Source organism: Monodelphis domestica, chromosome 6, assembly GCF_027887165.1.
Source record: "Monodelphis domestica isolate mMonDom1 chromosome 6, mMonDom1.pri, whole genome shotgun sequence".
Classification (NCBI taxonomy): domain Eukaryota; kingdom Metazoa; phylum Chordata; class Mammalia; order Didelphimorphia; family Didelphidae; genus Monodelphis; species Monodelphis domestica.
Genome location: NC_077232.1, coordinates 200475583 through 200491667, shown reverse-complemented (window position 1 = coordinate 200491667; position 16085 = coordinate 200475583). Strand labels below are relative to the sequence as shown.

The following is a 16085-nucleotide window of genomic DNA, read 5'->3' as shown; positions in this document are numbered from 1 at the left end:
AGCATTTCTATATATCTCCAACACAGATCAGCAGCAAAAACTAGAAAGAGAAATCCCATTCAAAATCACCTTAGACAAAATAAAATACGTAGGAATCTATCTCCCGAAACAAACACAGGAACTACATGAACACAACTACAAAACACTCTCCACACAACTAAAACTAGACTTGAGCAATTGGAAAAACATTAACTGCTCATGGATAGGACGAGCCAATATAATAAAAATGACCATCCTACCCAAAATCATCTATCTATTTAGTGCCATACCCATTGAACTTCTGAAAATTTTTTTTACTAATTTAGAAAAAAACCATAACAAAGTTCATTTGGAAGAACAAAGGATCAAGGATATCCAGGGAAACAATGAAAAAAAATACAAAGGAAGGGGGCCTTGCAGTCCCAGATCTCAGTCTATATTACAAAGCAGCAGTCATCAAAACAATTTGCTACTGGCTAAGAGACAGAAAGAAGGATCAGTGGAATATACTGGGGGCAAGCGACCTCAGCAAGACAGTATACCATAAACCCAAAGATCCCAACATTTGGGACAAAAATCCGCTATTTGATAAAAGCTTCTGGGAAAATTGGAAGACAGTGTGGGAGAGATTAGGAATTGATCAACCCCTCACACCCTACACCAAGATAAATTCAAAATGGGTGAATGACTTAAACATAAAGAAGGAAACCATAAGTAAATTGGGTAAACACAGAATAGTATACATGTCAGACCTTTGGGAAGGGAAAGACTTTAAAACCAAGCAAGACATAGAAAGAATCCCAAAATGTAAAATAAATAATTTTGACCACATCAAATTAAAAAGTTTTTGTACAAACAAAACCAATGTAACTAAAATCAGAAGGGAACCAACAAATTGGGAAAAAATCTTCATAGAAACCTCTGACAAAGGTTTAATTACTCAAATTTATAAAGAGCTAAATCAATTGTACAAAAAACCAAGCCATTCTCCAATTGATAAATGGGCAAGGGACATGGATAGGCAGTTCTCAGATAAAGAAATCAAAACTATTAATAAGCACATGAAGAAGTGTTCTAAATCTCTTATAATCAGAGAGATGCAAATAAAAACAACTCTGAGGTATCACCTTACACCTAGCAGATTGGCTAACATGATAGCAAAGGAAAGTAGTGAATGCTGGAGGGGATGTGGCAAAGTAGGGACATTAATTCATTGCTGGTGGAGTTGTGAACTGATCCAACCATTCTGGAGGGCAATTTGGAACTATGCCCAAAGGGAGCTAAAAGACTGTTTTCCCATTGATCCAGGCATAGCACTGCTGGGTCTGTACCCCAAAGAGATAATGGAGAAAAAGACTTGTACAAGAATATTCATAGCTGCACTCTTTGTGGTGGCTAAAAATTGGAAAACGAGGGGATGCCCATCAATTGGGGAATGGCTGAACAAATTGTGGTATATGTTGGTGATCGAATACTATTGTGCTAAAAGGAATAATAAAGTGGAGGAATTCCATGGAGACTGGAAAGACCTCCAGGAAGTGATGCAGAGCGAGAGGAGCAGAACCAGGAAAACATTGTACACAGAGACTGATACACTGTGGTATAATCGAACATAATGGACTTCTCCATTAGTGGCGGTGTAATGTCCCTGAACAATCTGCAGTGATCTAGGAGAAAAAACACTATTCATAAGCAGAGGATAAACTGTGGGAGTGGAAACACCGAGGAAAAGCAACTGCCTGACTATAGCGGTTGAGGGGACATGAGAGAACACTCTAATGCAAATACTAACAACATGGCAATGGGTTAGAATCAAGAACACATGTGATGCCCAGTGGAATCAGACGTCGGCTATGGGAGGTAGGGGGGGAGAAAAAGAAAATGATCTTTGTCTTTAATGAATAATGCTTGGAAGTGATCGAATAAAATATTATAAAATTAAAAAAATAAAATAAAATGTAAGCTCCTTGAAAAAAATAAAAACAAGAGTTAGAGAGTTACCTGGGGCACTGATAAATTAAATGACATGCTCTTAATAACATAAATAGCATGTATAAGAGGCAGTATTTCAACCCATATTTTCCTGACTTCAAACATGACATTCCCTCTATAATCATGTTGTTTTTTTTTAATAGGACAGATACTATAGATTCTATTATCTACATTTTGTTGATGAGGAAACAGTTTCGAAGACATTGAGGTACTTGTCTATGGTAAAAAAAAAAAAAGCAAACAAATGTTAGGAAGGTTTGGAAGCCTGCTCTTCTTGACCTCAGTTCCATGATTCCAAAAGGAATTCTGAGACTTAATGAGGACAGAGTAATGGAACTCGTGTCCGAAGCCCTAGATTTGAATCCTGCCTCCCATCTCTAGTGGTTGTATAAATGTTTCCCACAGTGTCATTTTACTTCTTTTTTGATCATAGCACTAGCTGCTGATGTGGTAGGTCTTGATTTTTGAGCTCAGTGGTGTGATCAATTCTAGCTGCTATGATTTGTTCTATTTACTCATCAATATAGGTGCTAAGACCATGTAACACACTATCCTACCAGCCCTCAATAGCCTTCTCAAGAATCCTTTATTCAAATGTGGAAGTTTATAAATAACAAATCAGAATGCCATGTTTTCATTAAAATTCTACCCAGGAAAAATATCTCCCCATTATCCCCTGACTAATACACTCCAGTGTCTTCATGTGTATCATAAAACATAATAAAATGGATAATGGATATATTTTCCTTAACAATATTGCCGTAATTTAAATTCTTATATAATGACATGAATAAAGTCTTTTTTTTTTAAACTTGGAGAAAACGGTGAAGTGTCAGGTTATAGCTCTACAAAGTTAGCAACTGCATTATTTAAAGAAGAATTAATGAATCATTCTCACTAGCACGTAATCATTTTTCCACATCTGTGTTTTATTTGAATTATTCTTTGGTATTTTCAGAACGAAACCAGGAGACTTGACATGCTGTAAGCATAGCTATCCATTTCAAACAGCTACAAGGAAGACTTATTTGCACATAATTACTATTTCAAGATAATTTCTCTTGATCCTGACACCGCAAGGCTGGAAAAGGTAGCTCTCTTTCTATTTTCTCCCCAAATTTTAAATGAGCCATTAATGAGCTAGGCAATCAATCTAAAGGTAGAAATATCCCATTCTCTCCCAATGCAGAATCTTATAGATACTAGTGGGGGTGGAGAGAGAGAAAAATATTCTTCAAAAATGACAACCTACTCCAATACAAATAGGGTTACTGCCTTTCAAAGAAAAACAAAATGGTTGCAAAATCCAAGTATCTGATCTCAGGGCATATTTCATTCCATATATGTCTAAAATGGTACATTAAATGGATATCTGCAAAAGAAATCAATTGCACTCAATCTAAGGAAAGACATTTTCCAAACACATTAAAAAGAGTGAAACCTATTGCAATGAAGTTACCCAGTGTGGAGTTCAGATTTTGAAGCCTGGATAAATACAATTTATATGTGATACATTTTCTGTTAACCCTTTCCCACCTTTTCCTTCTTGTTCCTATGAAAAGTGGAATAGGACTATTAATGTAAATGATTCTGTATGCACATAAATGCTTGTATATGGGAGTATATACATATATTTGGGTGTGTGTATGCATGCATAAAAATGCTTCCTGTAGGAGGTAAAACTTGACCTGAAGCTTAAAAGAAATATAGGACTGTTAGAGGCATTCATAAGGAAAGAAGATATTCCTGGCAAGAGGCACAGTCTGTAGAAAGACACAAAGCCAAGAGATGGAGATAAAGTGCTGAGTTTAGTGAATATCTGTTTGATTAGAACATAAAGGATATGTAAAGCTTATAATGCTTCAAGAATCCTGAAAAGGTGGGATAGAGCCAGATTATGAATCAAAATGATTCTAAGAAAAGGCTTTCTTTTGAACCTTGAGGCTTGAAAATTATTTGCTTTGCTTATAATAACAATATGCATTTTATTATTTGTCTTTCAAGCATTATTTTTTCAAATAACTGTCAGTAAAACTTGACTTCCATTTCTCATTCAGTTTTAGAGATGTAAAAATCAGTACTAACAGGCAATAAGTTCCTTCCATCTTTGCCATTGTAGTAAGTTCTTTATTAAGAAATTTTTGCCAAAGAAGTGACAGAAATTGACAAAGTCCTTCTAATATGGCATTGAGTGGCTGTGATCTGCCACTCAGGTGACTGACTCTCTATTGTGAGCAACTAACGTTTTTTGCAAAATTGACAGGTTCATAATCAGGACAAATGAGAAACTTGAGTAGTAAATGAATGAATGAATTAAAAATCACTCATATGCTTACTATATTTCAGATACTGTACAAGGGAGCTGAGGTTAATATATATATATATATATATATATACATATATGCATATATACACAAAACATACATATGTGTCAAGGGAAGGAATGAATGTAGGATAAAAGATGACAGAAACTTCTTGGGATTGGGAGGAGAAGCCTGGAGAACTGGAATTTCTAGGAAGGAAGAGGGGCAGAAGAGCTCTGGAGTATGGACAACCAGCAGATTACATATGAAGGGTATGAATTGAATATAATCATTGACAGTTGGAACCTTGTTTGTATCACTGACTTGTTGAAGGAATTATTCTCCTAGACAGAATTTTGCTATTTCTTAGTCCTTTACTGAATTTATCCCCCCCTCTTCATCCCCCTTTTTCTGTCCTCTGCCTCATGGCTACCTGGTGATCAGTCCTCACATCTTTTGGTATGTTTTGATGGCTTTACTTAACATCTATAATTTCATAATGGGATTTTTTCCAGAATAAGATAATCTGGCATTTCATTGAATTCTTAATGAGTATTTACTATATGATTTTAGACTGTGAAATAGAAAAGTGCAAAAGGGAACCTATGAACCAAAGATAAACTTCAGTCTGTATCATATGAAGCTTATTCTTTCAAAGAGGGCTTTTGTTTGTTGTTTGTTTTTAATAAGGTTTTAGCTTCTAGTCAGAAGTGTCAGAAAGCGTCCTGATTTTTTAAAATAGCTAATCCACCTTTAACATAGTGGACTTTTTAATTGTAATTTCAAAGACTTTGGGAAAAGTGATTCATCACTGGGTGTCAAAATATTTTATGTACAACTTTGATGAATTTTTCAGTATAAGGATATGCTTTACCATTTTTTTTGCTTTTGTTTTTGTTGTTATAATCTTTATGCAGGAGACAATCTGGATGGAGTTCAAAGTTATTCTAAAATCAAAGAAGAGAATTCAATGGACACAGGGAAAGTTTCATTTTCAAACAATTTGGCCTATAAGAAACTAGACTATGATCAGTTATTTTCATTTCATGTTAATTTATTTGCATAATAAAATTGACTGGGTAAATATTTGAGAGTGTCCCCTTTGACACAGAATTTCATTAGTTTTAAATAAGTTTGTCACAAAAAGAGGCAAATTACAGAAGGGAAATATGAACTTGGTTTTATCAGGATGATGACTGTTTTGCTAATGAAGACTTTCACAAGTAAGAAAGTCATCCAAATATAGTGAAATATTTATACCAGGGTAAGGAAATTAATTAGGTGATAAGGTATATATAAAACTGGACTTGGAGTAAGGTAGATCTGAATTTGACTCTTGCCTGAAACTGGGCAAACCACTAAATTCTCTGAGCCTCAGTTTACTCATTTGTAAAATAAAAGGACTATCCCTGATGACCTTCAAGTCCTCTTTCAGTTCTAAATCTGTGATCTTGTGTCTTCATGTGACCTATTCAGCGTCATACAATGAATTAGTGTTTCAGACAAGATCTGAATATAGATGCTGTCAAATTGCACTCTAGATATCTATACACTTCATCATAACTTTTTAGTATTCTATTTTTGCCTGTGTTACAACTTGTTGTATTTTAATCATAGCTGTATTTATACTGGCCAATTAATAGGTCTAGAGCTTCTAAAAACTTATAAATCATAACATTGGCACTACTCTATTTAGCTTAGTTAAAAAAATAAGACTTAACTGTGGCTATTCTTGTCTATCCAAAACCTAGCCTTTGGGAAGAGAATTGGCAGATGATCTATGCACTAATCTTGTCTTCTAGTCATGGTTACCTCAAGTGGAAGCCATGAGCCTTGGAAGCTGGTGGTCCAATTTTTCTGGAGGATATGGTTAGTAATATAGTGATGTCAGATGATTGACTATGGCCACTTCATACTGTAGGTACTGCTGACAATCCTGGATTATTTGGAGATGCTAAAAGATGTCAGGAACTGCCCCCAAATGAAACCAGATTAGATGTACACTCAGGAGAGTCAGATACTGGCCTTAACTAATTTATTGTGTCTATATTCAGTAATGTTCTACTTTATAGGAGGATAAAGAGGTCATCAGATCACTTAAAGCAATAATAATATCTTTGGACTGTTCAGAGGCAAGTCAGTTACATTTCTGTTCCTTCTAAAGATACTGCTTTTAAAATTTATGTTTCAAGTGTATCATCTAAGTCTTTAGTTTTAATTGACAAATGCTAAAATTATATTGGGAAATCTACTTTAATTTTTTATATTAAGGAACAAATGCCAAAATGACATGGGGAAATCTACTTTACTTTTTTTTTACATTAAGGAATTCCAGAATATATAACTTCCTTGGAATAGATCTATTCTAATTTGACAGTGTTGTTATTTCAGTAAGAGGCCCTCTACCCCATGATGGCATTGGCACATTGAGACTGGTAACTTACAGACTCTCAATATAACTTATTTATTAATATGCAAATAAAATATTCCAATATAATGATTATAATGAGCTCCCAGAAACTATTCTGAATATATTTCCTCTGTATAACCCAATTAAAAGATAAATGGACAAAGCTAAGAGTATTAGAATATTCTTAAAAAAAAAGAGCTCCTTGCAAAATAATGCAAAGCATAAAATTTATAATTAGAAACATGGAGTATATACTATGATCATATGAGAAAAAATAAATAAAAATTACTAAAGAAAGAATCCTGATAGGGTCTTGGAGTGACCATAACAGTCATGATGTTATCCATATTACAGTTAATATAAATATAAAGTTACTAAGAAAATATAGTTATAGGTATTATTGTTCTTTATTAAATTTCTAATAAAATATTTTTTAAAATTGAAACACCAAAACATTTAAATCTAGAATCTCAAAGACAATTAGATTGGAAAGTGCTTCATAGATAGTCAATATTATTTGAAATTTAAGAGAAGCTAGGGACATCAATATTCTTTGAGGGGTTGGGATGCATTCTAAGCTTGAGAGATAGCCAGAGAAAATGCCTAGAGGTAAGTAATGGAGTATCTTATTAATGGAACAGCCCAGGAGCACTGGATTACAGAATAGCTAAGGGAATGAGGGATAAAGAACTGGGAAGGCATGATGTGCCCCTGTCACATGATAGCATTCTACTGTAAGTCATCATTTGATAGCACACAGTGGCTTTCACCAAGAAGTTCACTAGAAGAGGTGAGGCCATCCAACTTTCCTATTTCTGAATAAAGATGAGAAGCATAATAATTTTTGAAAGTATAACTGAGTCAGTTCTCAGACAAGCAAAAGTATCACCCTGTAATGATTCTGGATTCTGTATATCCCAGTCTAAAATCAAAGGTTAGCAAAAGGAGTCCACATTTTAATTAAAGTAATTTTAACAGAATTTGAAACATAGGGCCAGAGCTATGGCAATTTTGGGATCCAGGGCTATAACAAACTATGGCTGAGGCAAGAAATAAGAAATATGCCATTAAGTCAATTTTTAAAAGCAAAGTCACTGAAAATAGTTGAGACCACAAGATGTGAGATGCTAATGGATTCCTTAGGTTATAAAAATTCAGCAAGACAGTTTTGAATGAATGAACCTCAGAATTGTTATTTTTAGGTTTGTGCAAAACCTGAATTGAATTAGAAAAAAAAATAGCCAACGGATAATAACTTAGGAGTTCACCGATCCTTTTTATTATTGCACTGTATACACCAAGGATAATATATGACAAGTAATATTTTTGTCTTCCAACATAAACTCCAAGAGAGGAGTCTCTTGAAACCAAGATAAAAAAGCATCTTTTAAATCATTTTATTGGATCAACACCGTTGCATTTGTTTGTGAAACATTCACACTATTTGTAACCCAGTTTCACGATGACACTCTCCAGCTTGATATCGCTAAACATAAAGCAGGCTTGTCTATGTCAATCTACATAAGGAACTCCAGCTGGATAAGAAAAATGCACGTCAGTCTAAATGGTCCCCGTATATGAAAATGATAAATCTTCCTGCCACTTGCCTTTCCTCAAGACATCCCTGACAATATGATGGGCTGTGATTATGTTATCTTGCTGTTAAGATGAATGGCTTCTCTAAGCCCCATTGAGTTCCTACCTACCATCTGTCTCTGGAACTCTTACCATAAGTGCCAAACTGATAAGTTCTGAAGTGGCCAAGGTCATTGGATAGATGGTCTTTGCAGACGAGAACTAGCACGAACGATCAGACTAAGGCATCTGGCAAGTTAATGATGCTGACAAGGGGCCTCAGTCCAGAGAGACTGTTTTCTCAGAGTTTGCCATGAACGGAGACGTTCTCATCTAAAAATTTCCTCTATCATTTCAGTGGCCACATTTATAGCAGGTATGGCATGAAAATTCATAAACAGCCATACTTACATACTAGAGTCTTAGAAAGTATCATGACAGGTCATTGCAAGGTAAATGAACTACACAAGTAGATCCCTATCTTTTGGTTTACTGTGTAACTTTAAAGAAATTATTTTTATATACAAATGCAATATTTTTAAATAATAATTTTCTGACATTTTGCAATCCATGTTTTTATCCCTTCCTCCTGCTTCCTTCCCCTTCCCTTCTCTCCTTCCCAAGATGGCAGTTAATAGGATATACATTGGATATGTACTATTATATAATACATATCTCCATGTTCATCCTACTGTGAAAGAAGACAGGTATCTTTTTCACCAGAGAAAAATTCAGGGAAGAAATAAAGCGAAGAATAATGTGCCTCGCTTTGCGATTTGCATTGACTCCATTAGTTCCTACTATGGTGGTGGATGGCTTTTTTTCTCATGATTCCCTTGGGGTTGTCCTGATTCCTTGTATTGCTGATCAATCACAGTTGATCAATTAATGCTATTACTATGTATAATCTGCTCTTGGTTCTTGTCACCCAACTTTGCTTCATTTCATTTCACTTTTGATAGCACATGTTCTCTTGATAGCATGTTCTCTTAATTTGTTTATGCTTTCACCATTTATTTCTAAATCATATATACATTTTGGCTTTAACGCTGATAGATGGCATGAGGTGTTGTTCAGTGCCTAATTACTGTCATGCTGTTTTTCAGTTTTCTGAGCATTTTTGTCAGATAATGACCATGTATCTTTAAAATTCTCATTTAGATTAATTTATAATCATGAGTGCTGTTACAACCAAATTGAAATTAGGGGAAAAAAACAAATTCAACAAAAGGTAACAAAAGTAAAATGTCTCAAGGGAAATAGTGAAAAAAATCTGGGAAGGAAGGACATCTAGTGGAAACAGACCTCAAATTATCCTTGAAAACAGCAAACCAAACATAAAATAAAATAGTTTACTTCTGTTTTAAATATTGAAAAGCTCAGAAAACGTAATAGGTTAGGTGGACAAGACACAGAAGCACCTGACCATTGTAGCAGTGTTTGATATACACAAGGCCTGGGGTAAGGACTTATTTATTATTTGACAAAAACTTGTGGGAAAAATGGAAAAGCTTTGGTATGAATGAAGTTTACATTAATATTTCACAGTATATGATATAGTAGTAGTCTCTCAGAAGCCGAGAATGACAATTGTCTTTGTGCATTATCATCCATTGATGTACCCACATGTGGCTTTGGAGTCCAAAGGCTGAGGCACAGAGTTTGTGGCACATGGGGCCTGGGACGCCAGTTGTTACAGGAGGTGCGGCTGTGGCCTGGTGTCGGCGTTCACGCGCAGCGGCAAGACGTCGACGTCGCTCATCTTCAAAGGTGGTGGCGGCATGGTGAATGCGGGTTCTCCAGCTGCTTCTGACAGAGGCAGCGAGTTCTAGTTGCTTCGGTGTCATGCCAGCCCACTTCAAGTTGGACTTTAGCTGATCCTTGAATCTTTTTTTTGGTCGGCCTTGTTTCCTGAGTCCAGCTGACAGTTCACCATAGAATACCTGTCTTGGTATTCCCTGTGGGTCCATGTGGATGACGTGTCCAGACCATTGGAGCTGGGTTTTGAGGACTTCGATGCTGGTGGAGTTGGCTCTGTCGAGGACTTCCTGGTTGGTGATTCGGTCCTGCCATCGGATCCTCATGATTGACTGGAGGGAGCGTTGGTGGAATTGCTCCAGCTGTTTCATGTGCTTCCGGTACAGTGTCCATGTCTCACAACCGTATAGGAGCGAGCTGAGGACCACTGCGTTGTACACTTTGAGCTTCGTCGCAGTGCTTACACCGCTGTGTTGGAGGACTTTGCAGCACAGCCGCCCAAGTGCCTGGCTGGCCTTTTGGATCCTGGCATTAATCTCGTGGTGACCCATCGTTGGCAATGGTGCTGCCCAGGTACTTGAAAGTGCTGACGTTAGAAAGCTGCGTGCCGTCGATTGTAATGCACGGCTGGTTCGTTGGCCTCCCTGGTGCAGGTTGGAACAGCACCTCTGTTTTGCTGAGGCTGATAGTCAGGCCAAACAGTTTTGTTGTGGTGGAGAACCTGTCCACAATGGTTTGGAGATGATTTCCTTGGTGGGCCATGAGAGCACAGTCATCTGCAAAGAGAGCTTCCAGGATGAGTCTCTCTGTTGTCTTTGTTTTTGCAGTCAGGCGGCGAAGGTCGAATAGTGAGCCATCCAGTCAGTATTTGATGTAGACGCCCAGGCCTAGATCCATCACAGCATGTCGTAATACTTGGGTGAAGTATAGGTTGAATAGTACCGGAGCGAGGACACAGCCTTGTTTCACGCCATTGGAGATGTCGAAGCGATCTGAATCTCTCCACCAGATAGGACTTCCCCTGTCATGTCGACATGAAAGAGCTGGATCAGTTTGATGAATTTTGCTGGGCCACCGAGCTTGATGAGGATCACCCATAATGCGTCCCTGTTCACTGTGTCGAATGCCTTTGTTAGGTCTATGAAGACAATGTAGAGACTCAGGTTCTGCTCAAGGCATTTTTCCTGCATTTCCCTCACCGTGAAGACCATGTCGATGGTGCTATGATCTGGTCAGAAGCCACATTGTGATTCAGGCAGGTTCTGCTCTGAAACAGATGACAGGAGTCTGTTGAGTATAACACGGGCAAGGATCTTTCCAGCAGTGGAGAGTAGTGAGATGCCTCTGTAGTTGTCACAGGCTGCTTGTGCACCTTTGTTCTTGTATAGGGCTACGATGGAGGCATCTCTGAGTTCTGGGGGCATGTCTTCCTCTTCCCATATTCTGGTCAGCACTAAGTGGAATGCCTGAAGCGCCTTTCCATTTAAGGCCTTGTACACCTCGGTTGGAATCCCGTCTTTACCAGGTGCCTTGCCTGCACTCATTTGTTTAATGGCTTTTGGACTTCCTCTATTGAAGGAGGGACGTCAAGTTGTTCAATGGTGTGGTTTTGGGGGATCTGGTCAAGGGCGCTTTGGTCGACTGAAGCGGGTTGGTTGAGAAGCTGACAGAAGTGTTCTTTCCACCTGTTGCTGATGCCTTTTTTATCTTTTATGAGAGTGTCTCCATCAGAGGATAGCAAGGGAGTGGTGGTGGGTTTTAATGGCCCATAGACAGTTTTGAGGGCACTGAAAAATTGTTTGTAGTTTTTCATATCAGCAAAGCGTTGAATTTCTTCTGCCTTTTTTCCCCACCATTGGTCTTGCATCTTCCTGATCTCACACTGTGCTGTGGCTTGGAAAGACTTGAATCTGTCCTTTTTAGGAGCAGAGTTTAGGTTATTTTGCCACTCCATAAAGGCTTTGTTCTTTTTGCTCAATAGGTCTTCAATAGCAGTATTTTTCTCGTGGAACCAGTCCTGGTGGTTGCATTGTTTGGGGCCTAGGACTGCCTTTGATGTTTCCTTCACTGTGTCTCTGAACTGGTTCCATTTCTCGGTTGAGCTTCCAGTGAGTGGTCCCTTGGCAGACAGTTTGTCGTCTAGGCAGGACTGGAATGTTTGCAAATAAGATGGATCTCTAAGATGACTCACTTTGTAAAATGCAGGAACTGTCTGGGCGCATTTTGGATGGCGAGGCGCAATGCGCATTTGAAGAGTGGCTCTAACCAATCGGTGGTCTGTCCAGCATTCAGCTCCTCTCATGGCTCTGGTGATCTTTACATCCTGGATGTCTCGCCAGTGTATAATGATGTAGTCAATGGGATGCCAGTTTTGATCATGGGTGCATCCACGTTGTTTAATATCTTCAAATGCTGGGTGAGCAAAGCCCTGGTTCACCAGGGGTCGATGACCCGATGGCTACCCTCACAAGGTTTAGCCGGCCTGTCGAAGCCGTTGCCGGGGGTGTAGCCACTGCCGCATGCTAGCAGCTACTGGGAGCCACAAGTGAGAGTGGGTGTCAGGTGAGGGTCAGAGGTTGGAGAGCTGCCCTAGGAGGGCATGACAAGCCCTCCATACCAGAGATACTACCCCTCCCTGAGCACCCCATATACCCCACAGTATATGATATAATAAGCTCCAAATGGGTATCACCTAGATATGGCACATAATAAATGAATTATAGAATAAGGGGAGGGAGCTCTTTCACAACTATGGCTAGGGGGAAAGTTCTTGACTAAATAAGGGAGAGAAAGGATTATTGAAGAGAAAATGGACAATTTTATTACATAAAATGTAAAACCTTTTACAAAAACAAAATTCATAGTTATTATTAGAATTCTTAGATGGGAAAAATGTATAGCAACTTTTCTGATGGAAACATATATCGTTCATTTAATGAATTGCTTTTGACTAATTGATATATCTAGAGAGAATTGATGCAAATATATGAGTAACAGCCTTTGACAAATTTTCAAAAGATATGAACAGCAAGTTTGCAAAAATTGAAAGGCAAGCTTTGAAAAAAAAAAGAAATACACTAGTAAGAAAGAATCCACCCAAGAAAAAGAACTATTCAGCTTTACTTCAGATCAATTATATTTGAAAAATTGACTAAAACAAGAAATTATAATTTTGGAGGGATTTTAAAAATTTTTATTTAATTGATTATTTAAGAAAAATTCTCCATAGTTTCATGATTCATGTTCTTTCCTGTCCCTTCTCCCATCTACCTTCCATAGCCAGTGCACAATTCCACTGGGTTTTATATGTGTCATTGATCAAGACTTATTTCCATATTATTGATATTTGTGTTATGGTGATAGTTTAAAGTCTATATCTCCAATCATACCCCCATTGGCCCATATGATCAAGCACATGTTTTTCTTCTGTGTTTCTATTCCCACAGTTCTTTCTCTGGATGTGAATAGCATTCTTTATCATAAGTGCCTCAGAATTGTCCTGGGTCATTGCATTGCTGCTAGTAGAAAATTCCATTACATTTGATTGTGCCACAATGTATCAGTCTCTGTATATAAGGTTCTCCTGGTTCTGATCCTTTCACTCTGCATCAGTTCTTGGAGGTCATTCCGGTTCCCATGGAATTTCTTTTTGGAGGGATTTGTGGAAAAACTGACACACAAATACACTGTTAGTGGAACTGTAAAGTCCACTTAGGAAAGCAACTGGAAGTCTAAACTGTGATTACTTTTTTGATATAATGATAACACTATTGTGTTTATATAAAAACATTAAAGAAAGAACCTATATGTATAAGCTGTTTACTGATTCTGTCTCCTCTGCTGGCTTGCAGGGCTTTGAACTGGGGCTAGGTCTTCTGTGCAGCTGGGGAGGCTTGAAAGGGCTATGAACTTCCATATCTCACTGGGAGCTGATGCCTACGCCTGGGACTCAAGAAGTGGATATGAGGTGCTCTTTTATGGTTGCAGCGAGGTCCTGGTATCCTGAAGTTGGTCTATGCCCAGGTTTGGAATCTAGTACAGTAGATATGTATGTGTATGGGGGGGGGTGGTGGTCAGCCAATACTCTTCTGTGTGCAGTTTTGCTTCCACTTCCCCCTTGTCCTATGAAAATCAACTCTCTCTGCCTACCTTTCAAGTTGTGTTCAGCAGGAGGGCCCCCTAACTCAGGGTCTCTATTGGATTTTGATGCTTGTTATTTTGAAGTGCTTTTTAAAGATTGGTTTAGAAGGATAGTCAGAGTAGTTTTTGGCTTTTGCTGCTACTAAGCCACCATCTTGGCTTTACCCCTCTGTAAAGATAATTTTAGCATTGTGACTTAAATCTAAATTTAAATGGTCACCAGGGAAAATCCCAAATAATAAAATACCCTAATCAGCTAGAAATTTTATGGTGATTTAATTGATTGTGGAGGAGATTAAGGAGAAAGAAGAAGGAAAAGGAGTAAGGTTTTCTCTTGCATGGCTCGTACTGGTGGGAAGATTAGAAGATCTAGAAAGTAAGGTTTTGGAGCATGAAGGAGGAAGGAATCAGACTGAACTCCAAAGTGGGCTCAGCCAAGATGCCCAAAACTAAATCAGCTCAAGGGCAAATTCACTGCCAAACTGAGACAAATAACTGCAAACACTCCAAGATGTCAGAACGCCTAGCACACTGCCAGCCAGAGTTGCCTCTCCAGGGAAAGAGGGTGAAGAGAACCAGTGATGTGCCTTATGTAGACAGTTTTACATCACTTTCCTGCATCTCATCTGTAGCAATCATAGCTTAGCTTGACTTAGGACAGCCCAGGGGTCTGTTTGCTGTTTCTGCACATGTCTGTTGAAGGCCATTTTTCTCAGATACTTAATTCTTGAGTTTGGTGCAGACCTTCCTGATCTTGTGAAACTAAGGAGGGTAGAGAAATGTAGAGTTTCAGAGACCTGATTCTGTTAGTCCAAGTATCTCTATTGTTATTGATCAGGAAATAGGTAAATCAGATCTTCCAAAGTATGGTCTGATTAGGGTGGAATAGTTTTAAAATTTATACCTTGTTCCTAAATTCTTCAGTTATCTATACATCTGATAGGTAAACTATTACATGCTCTCCTAATTTGCTTATGCTTTCACCCTTTGTGTTAAATCATGCCCCTGTGTTGATTTTATATTGGTATGTGGTACAAGATTTTGCTCTATTCCCAGACTCTGATATAGCATTTTCCAATTTTCCCAACAGTTTTTTTGTGAAATAGTGAGTTCTTATTTCCAAAGCTTAGATATTCTTATTTTTCAAAAAAATAATTTCTGTCATCATTTATTACTAGGTTTTGTGCTTCTAAACTATTACACTTATTCACCACCTATTTCTTAGTCAATACCAGATTGTTTTAATGATTACTGCTTTGAATTTGAATGCTATACCATTTGGTGCATACATATTCAGCATTTATATTACTTCATTGTCTATGATACCTTTTAGTAAGTTATAATTTCTTTCCTTATTTGTTTTGATAAGATCCATTTTGGCTTTTGTTTTCTTCGACATCATGATTGCTCCTTTTTTATTTCAGCTGAATCATGAGATTAACTTCAAGTCCTTTACACGTTTTTTCTCTCTGCTTCAAATGTGTTTCTTTTTGATACTATATGGTTGGATTCTTATTTTTGATTCATTTTATCTGCTTTTGTTTTATTTTTAATTCATTAATTCCCATTTATACTTACAATTCTTAATCGTGCATTTTCCTCCATCTTATATTCATCCTGTTTAATCTCTTTCTCTCTCCTTTTGCTCTATCTCTCCTGAGAAGTGGTTTACTTTTGAGCATTGTCTCCTCAAACCTGTCTTCCCTTCTTTTACTCACTCCCTCCTCCTTCTCTTATCACCACACTTTTAAATTTCCCTTTAGGGTAAGATATGTTTTTATATCCAATTGAGTATGTGTTATTCCTTCTTTAAGAAAAATCTAATGAGAGTAAACTTCAAGCATTACCCTCCACCTCTTCACCTCCCCCTCCATTGTAAGAGCTCTTTTCCCCCTATTTTATTTGCGATAATTCACCCCACTATTTGA

The 16085-nt window shown here is 37.6% G+C and overlaps 1 long non-coding RNA gene across 1 annotated transcript in view; it reads left to right on the top strand.

The window, feature by feature from the left end:
- The window catches only part of LOC130455081 (uncharacterized), a 42817-nt gene extending 27239 nt beyond the window's left edge, over window positions 1–15578 (top strand). Inside the window, exons 2-3 of the long non-coding RNA XR_008912936.1 lie at window positions 2930–3061; window positions 13869–15578. This is a non-coding gene — a long non-coding RNA (uncharacterized LOC130455081). The remainder of the gene's footprint in view (window positions 1–2929; window positions 3062–13868) is intronic.
- Window positions 15579–16085: the final 507 nt, after the last annotated feature.